The following is a 7,989-nucleotide window of genomic DNA, read 5'->3' on the forward strand; positions in this document are numbered from 1 at the left end:
CATTTGATCTCTCATTCTAGGGTTTTTTGGCCGGTTCTTGTATCTAGACGTGTTTTCAACCTTCATTTATGATTTTTTATCTTTTTATTTGGATAATTTAGGCTTTTTTAAGAACAATTATCTTGTGGATAAATCCCTTAANTTTATCATATTATATGCGAATCTTATTCTATACCTAAATCACATTCAATGCATCTCATGAACTAACAGAATGTCTAATGATAATTTTATTATCATATAATAAAACCTTTTAGTGATTAAATAACGTGATACGAATTCGATTTTAAGTCACAATACCCAATAAGTTTACCTAGCTCGGTTTTGAGATATGGAAACGTTGAGGCCATTCTTTTATATTCATGGCTACAAAATTCAATCTCATGATTTGCACCGTATTGCCCATTTAGACACCATGTACGGACCCATGTCAATCCGACTTCATCTACATGAGCCGGACTTTTTGTCCCAAATTTCGTTAGTGAATTAGGCTCATGGTCCACAAAATGTCTACATCACGAGCTTAGTTCATGACTCTCATTCTTATGCATCATAAATATGGCTCAAGACCCCTCTTTCTTTTGCTTCGCATATAGGGCTCAATGCCCTTATTTTTAATTTACTTCACAAAATAAGGCTCAGGAATCATGACCCCATTGTTTCTCTTATCTATTCCCAGGAATGGGCTCACTAATAGATCCTCATAATATTATAAAATAGCTTATGTTGAGTGAATATATGTGAGTGAAGTTTCACATTAAATAATGATGAGAAGAATAGTTTTTTTTTTTTTTTTTGAGAAGAATAGTAGTTAATATAATATAGTTGAGCTCATTCCAATTGAGTTAGGTTTTTTGAGTTAAGCGTGTCTTTATATATTATATTAAGCACTCAAAAGGACACTCCAATGTGTTTATCTCCCTAGCTTCTTTTGGGTATTCGAAGATATCTCAATAACCTTATTTCTTAGAATTTAAAAATAAAAAAATAAAAAGAAAAAGAAAAAGAAAAGAAGACAAAGTTCTTGGCCAATGTAGGTTATTTCATTGTTTGATGAGTTACTTTACTTTTGTTTTAATCACTACTAAATTTGTATTGCTTCACTATTACCTAACTATTGTTTTATTGCTCTTCTCACTCTATTTTAAACCTATATTCATGCCCTCCTTGCTAGATTGCATGAGGTAACATTAGGGTTGATTCAGCAGAGAGAGAGAGAGAGAGAGAGAGAGAGAGAGAGAGAGAGAGAGAGAGAGAGAGAGAGAGAGAGAGAGAGAGAGAGAGAGAGCACAAAAAGAGTTTCAAACTCTAAATCTCTCTTGTTCACCGACATAATAGAATTCAAGAAGTAAATCCAAATACATTATCTTTGGAGATTGGTGATCAAGGTTGAAGTCAAGATTTTATTCCAGTGTTGCTATTGCGGGTTAAAGTTTTAAGAGGTATAGAGTCCATATTTTTGGGTTGGCAAACTGTGATCAAATGTAATCTATTTATAGTGTTTTTGGTGAGTCTTAAGTGATTTAATTAAAGGTGTATTTTATAGTTCAAGACAAAGACCCAAGCCCAGCTCAAGAATGACTCAAGTTCAGTGCAAGAAAAACAAAGTTTCCTTAATTTTTATTGCAAACTTGATCGATTGAAATTTTTATTGTGTTTCAACAAATAGTTTGATTGATCGAGATTCACGAATCAGCAAAAATCTAATATGCAAAAAAGCTCATAAATTGCTCATTTTAAGCCCAATTTGTGATCTATTGGTTGTGCTATTTAAAGGACATCATAAGCCATTCTTATAGAGGCTTTTTTTGAGAGACAAATTACCGTTTGTGCAGCTAGGGTTTGTATGACCATGTTTCTCTTAATCTCACAATACTAGAGACATTTATAAAAGTAGATCTAAGCCTCCAACTATTCAACCCATGAGTGTTCGAGAGCATATAGAGAAAATTAAAACAATGTTGCTACTGTTATAATATTTGTAGATCTATATGAAGCCATGGAGCAAATGAGCAATCTAGTCTACAATAGTTGTTGGTCTAAACCTTCAAGTGGACTTCTAGGAGCCACAAACAGGTAAGTTTGTGTGCAGTCAGTTAGCTAAAATTGCTGATTATAATCTTTGGGAGTCGATCTTAGAGTCACAAATAAGGGAGTTCATGTGCAACAATCTAGAATAAAAGAATCTGTGGATTTGGAGCTATATGCATACTACATGAGGTAGCAGTAGATTTAGGGTAGGATATCCCCAATCACATTCCCCAAGATGATCTTGAGGATGCCACCAGAGATATAATTTGCACCAGTGCCACTATATCACTGCAAGCCAATATATGAAGGATTGACTTCATTTTCCCCTAGATGTTATTGCGAAAGAACATTACCATCTCGTTTGGCTTCACTTTTTAAAAATCCCTTGTCTTGCTCTAGGTTAGTTTTCATTCCCAATTTTTTACAATGTAAATATAAAACACTAAGAGAAACCCCCCCAAAAAAAAAAAAAAATTTCAGATGTACAAAAAAAGGAGAGATTGGAAATTTGCAATAACATTTACGTGAATATCATGGAAATCATTTATAACACAAAAGTAAGAGCAATATTACAACCACAAACTATTTATAATAATTTTGCAAGCTGAATTTTCATATGGACTCATCACTGCCATAATTTTTTTACTTACCAATAACCCTTCACAACATCAACAATTTGTAAATTGTTTTTAAAAAAAGTGTGTAACTCTAGTTATTTTCCAAAAATGACTACCTAGATGCATGGTCTCCATTCCATTATATAGAAAGAAAATCCCAGATATAAATACAAAAAGGATATAGAATTGGCAAATTATGGATTACTGGGACAAAATATTAAATGGGTTGAAGCATCACCACCATTTATTGCTAGTAGTATACAGTTGAATGTAAATTCAGTATAAAGCAATACAATTTATTGTATCTCATAATAATAATAATAAAAAAAAATTACTTTAAGTATTACTGTTTATTCCAAAAAAAAAAAATTAAGAATGTTTACAACATATAGGTTGTGTGTCTAATGTCTGCTATTCATGATCCCAATCTACAACTACAAAGATTAGGCCATTTTGTAGTTGTACTCTGGTTATATAATATATTATAAATCGAGTTTAAAATATTTGTATTATTATTTTCATATGTGTTTTAATAAGTATTACTATTTATTTTAAAAAAAAAAAAAGCCTTCAAAGAGGGATTCTATCTTTTAATATTAAAAAAAAAATTAACAAAAGAAGAAGAAAAAAAATTCAAAGAAAGAGAGATCCTACACAGTGATGTGAAAGTGGCGATGAAGTAAGATATTTTTTTATTTTTTATTTAATTAACCGAAAAAAAAAAAAAAAAAAAAAAAAAACGAAGTTTGGTCTTTTATGCTTCGCAACTACATTGGCCAAATTTTGTGATTAAACAGGACAAAAAAACCCGAATAAGTATCAGAAGTTAATTTTGAAAATAAATGATAGAGGATAAGCATCATAAATTAATAACAAATTTTCCTCGAAAGAAGTTAAGAACAATTAAAAATTAAAAATTTGTGAGTAAAGCAATTAAAAAATTTTATTTATCAATAAAGCAGTTTTAAGGAGTTAAAATGTGGGAGAGTGAAATTCAAACTTGTAACATGTATTCACATTTGGGTTTAAACTTTAAATTAAACTCCACCTAAATATAAGAAGTACAAATTACCTTTATACCAAGGGAGTCAATACCGTACCGGAGGCTGTACCGGTTTATCCAGCGGTACGGTATATTTCGGATACCGGTCAATACCGGTGTACCGTTTCGGGTTTACCGCTATTTTTTATATTTTTAAATAAATATATATATGTATGTGTGTGTATATATATTATAAAATATAAAAGTTTACCAAAAAACATTTCCTCAATTCAAAACTAATTATTCATAATTTTAGACTTTAGTATCAATTAAAAGAAAAAAAAACACACACACAATATAAAAAATAGAAAGCTTAAAAGTTACCATTGCATACTAAGAAAACAAATAATACTAATAAGTTAGTGCAAATAAGTTACCATTCTACCCTAACAAAAATTCAAAAATTACAAAACTTTAAAAAAAAAATTAAAAAAAAAAACTTTTTTCTGTACCGGCCGGTACGCCGGTACCGGCCGGTATTGCCCGAAATTGGCCGGTATGGCCGATACATGGCCGGTACGGCCGGTATTTAAACCGGTACGAAACATTGATGTTTCGATACCGGTATGCAACCGGTACGGTATGTAGCCGGTACCGGTACAGTATCGACTTCCTTGCTTTATACCCTCATTTATTTATTTGTTTGAATTAAATATTAAGGATGTTAAAGAAAATTGAGAAGTCTGGTAACTAATTTTATGAATCCTCCTAATATATAGAGATAATAATAATAATAATAATAATAATAATAATGACAACTCTCAAGAAATCAAATGAAAATAGGAGAGTAATACTAAATAAATAAATATATAATGGGTTGGGTTCAAGTTACATCTGATATAACTTTAAGTAATGTTACACCACTTAATAACTTGTTATAGAATTTATATTTTGAAAGTCTCACCGTTGAATTACATGTTCTATATGTACTTAACATTCATGCCAATTTTTATGTCAATTGGATGTTATTTACCATTTAATCTGTAAACTCATTTTTTATACATTATTTTAAACTACAAAAACTTGAATTTAAACAATTAATTGATGATATAACTATTAATATTTAAACATCTTGAAATTTTGCAAGTACAGAGAATATATAAAGATAATATAATCTAATTGTAGATTTGTCAAAATTTACATCCAATTAAAAAAAAAATGAGTAATATAATATTACTTAGAGTTATATCGGATGTAATTTGAACCCAATTCATATATAATAAATGTTTACCATCAATTTAGTAACAGCCACAAAAGAGCTTTTTAGCAACATTTTAGCAAGAGATTCTTTCTTTTTTAAGTGCTTATCTGTTATCACATATAAGGGTCAAAGACAGGGCTAAACCTAAACGCCGCAAGACAACAACAGCAACTTAAAAAAATAATAAAATAGGGAGATCTCATAAAAGAAAATGATACACGGTATACACCCCTAAAGCCACAATAAACTTAGAGAGAGAGAAATTAGATTAGAGAAGAGAGAGATGAAGAAACCATACCTCCATATTATGGAATCACCAACAGACCCAAGGGGAAAGGCCGAAAGGGTGAGCACTATGAGAGACAGAGAGAACTCGACTAAGAGAATTATTTGGTAAAACTTTTTGGGGGGGGGTGGGGGTGTGATTTATTTGGTTTGGGATTTGTGATTTGTGATTGGGTTTTTTTTTTTTTTTTTAGCTATAGACCGGATATGTGATCTATCATCTATTTGTTTGTAATTTGGGTTCACCTAAATGTTTTACTTATCCGGATTTTTGAATTTTTTTGCTGGTCTTTTAGTTTATCTGAAGGATTATCTTGGTGTTCCCAGAGTAATTGGGCAAAAGGAATGGTCAGATAGTTTTTTTTATTTTTTGAGTTTCATGGGTCAATTTGTAAAACTTTTTGGGGAGGGGGGCCAAGAATAGATATTAAGGGTCAAAATCTTAAATTCTCTATAAATATATATATACTAAAATATATTTTTTCAAAATCTAGGATGGGGCCATGCTCCCCTCCCCGCCCTAGTTTTTTTATCACTCTCTTTTTGAACTACTCACCTATTCTCTTTCTCTCTCTATCCCTAATGAAGACAAGTCATCGATTTATAGACTAAGAGCATCCGCAGCTGAGCATGCATATGCCAATGTAAGATGGGTTTAGCATAAATGCCCCCACAACACTCCACAGTTGAGCTTGTAAAATGCAAGTATTGCAAAAAAAATTGCAATACTACTACAATGCAATTCTACCTTTAGAATTGCACTGTAGCACAATTGTAAAACGAAAAAAAAACTAATATTTTATTCAGTTTTTTACTTTATCAATTCCTCTCTCTCCGGTCACACTCTCATCTCCTCTCTCTAGCTTTTTTTTCTTTTTCTTCTTTTTCAGATCACTTATTCAATACCTCCCTCTCTCTCGTCCCTCTCTTCCCTTTCATTTTTTTTTTCCTCTCTATTTTCCCTTTAATCAAGGGTTTGATGTGGTGGAGAGTTTCCGTGGTGGTGGGGATGGGTGATTGAGGGTGACGGTGTGGAGCTTGCTGTCCAGCATGGTGGAAATTGGCGTGGAGCTGTGAGCGTTAACAGTAGATCGGCATGGAGCTGTGAGCGTTAACAGTAGATCGGCGTGGAGCTGTGAGCGTTAACAGTAGATCGGCGTGGAGCTGTGAAAATGGGTTTTGCAGTGATGGGTTTTGCCAAGATGAAAGCGGGGTTTTTCTTTTTTTTTTTTTGTTTCGCCGATCTGGGTTGATATGGATGATGGAGGATAAAGGAATGGAGTTGTGTAGAAGAAGGTGATGGGTTTTGCAGCGATGTTGGCGGCGTGTTTTTTTCTTCTTCTCTTTTTTCGCCGATCTGGGTTGATATGGATGATGAAGGATTAAGGGAATGGAGTTCTGTGGAAGAAGGTGAACAGTAAAGTTAATGGAGGAGTCTGGATGGTAGCGTGTGTAGGAGAAAATTGGGAAAAAAAAATATATATATATATATATATATTATTGAGGAGAAATATTATTTTAATGAATAGAATAGAAAAATAAAAGTTTGAATGCTGGAGAATTGTAAAATTGTATTATATAATTGATAAAATTGTTTTTTGGGATGGTAAAATAAGATGAGATATAGAAACCGGTTGTGGATGCTCTAAGGTAGGTGTTGGTTTATTACAAATGTTACATGCCTATTGGTCATGACTACATGACAAAATCAAGTTAAATCAAATATTACATACCTTATTTTTTATTGTTTCCTATGCAATTGGGGACATAATTATTTGCTATATACTTTTTTTTTTTTTTTGAGAAATATTAATTGCTATATACTTGAATTACTTAAACGATTAACTCTGAATTGCTAATTCATCATTAACAACCTGCTCGAAATAACCCAACAACTATAATGAATTAAATTTTTTTTTCTACAACACATTGCACACTTATTTTTTCTTTCTATTTCTTCCTTTAGCCCCATTAACAAATATATTACACACATACTTAAAATATCAAGGGATAAAAAGAGTACTTTATTTCACTTCCCCTACCCTAGTAGGGAAATCTAAAAAACACACAATAAACATTAAAAAAAAATTGCAAATACAGATAGTAGGCCAGTTTATGCTCTGATCATGATTATCAATCCAACTCAGTCACACAGAGACTTTAACTGAAGAAACATATGCCTGAAGCTCCTTGTCGGCTTCAAATTTATCCATGGCTTCCTCCTCCAAGTTAATCCAAGCCTCTATTCCATTCCCTGATTTGGTATCGAAGAAGCCAACTAGATTTTTGTACAACCATTTGGCTGAGGTTACCCATGCAGGCTCCCCCACCCAAAATCTGTGTCATTCGTAGGGAATCTGCACAAACTGGTGAAGGTCAAGTAAACCTTAGCCCTAAGCAAATTATAAAAGATAACAATATTGTGTTAAAGAGATTTGTGTTCGACGCATCTGCATAGCAGATCTTAGAGCCAAATACAGCACAAAACAAGAACATTGAAACCCACGCCACTCGCAGGAGGCCTTACAACTTTCATATGGAGTCGCTTCCTTGCACAACCCAACCAGAGCAGACCCCAATAAGGTTACGAGCAATTCTATAGCAAACCTGCGACAAGGTTGGATCCCCCTTTCAGAGATTATTTTGGAAACATATGCGCAAACCAGTGGCGTATCCCTGGGACACTGAGGTTGGGTTTAGGCATTGTTGTTCCCGTAAGAGAGCCATAAGACAAGTACATGAATATGTTAAAATACTAAAGAGATGGTGGGCAGACGATTTTTGGAGAACTGAAAAATTTATTAAAGGAGAGGTGG

Source organism: Quercus suber, unplaced genomic scaffold, assembly GCF_002906115.3.
Source record: "Quercus suber isolate HL8 unplaced genomic scaffold, Cork oak 2.0 scaffold_1050, whole genome shotgun sequence".
NCBI classification, from domain to species: domain Eukaryota; kingdom Viridiplantae; phylum Streptophyta; class Magnoliopsida; order Fagales; family Fagaceae; genus Quercus; species Quercus suber.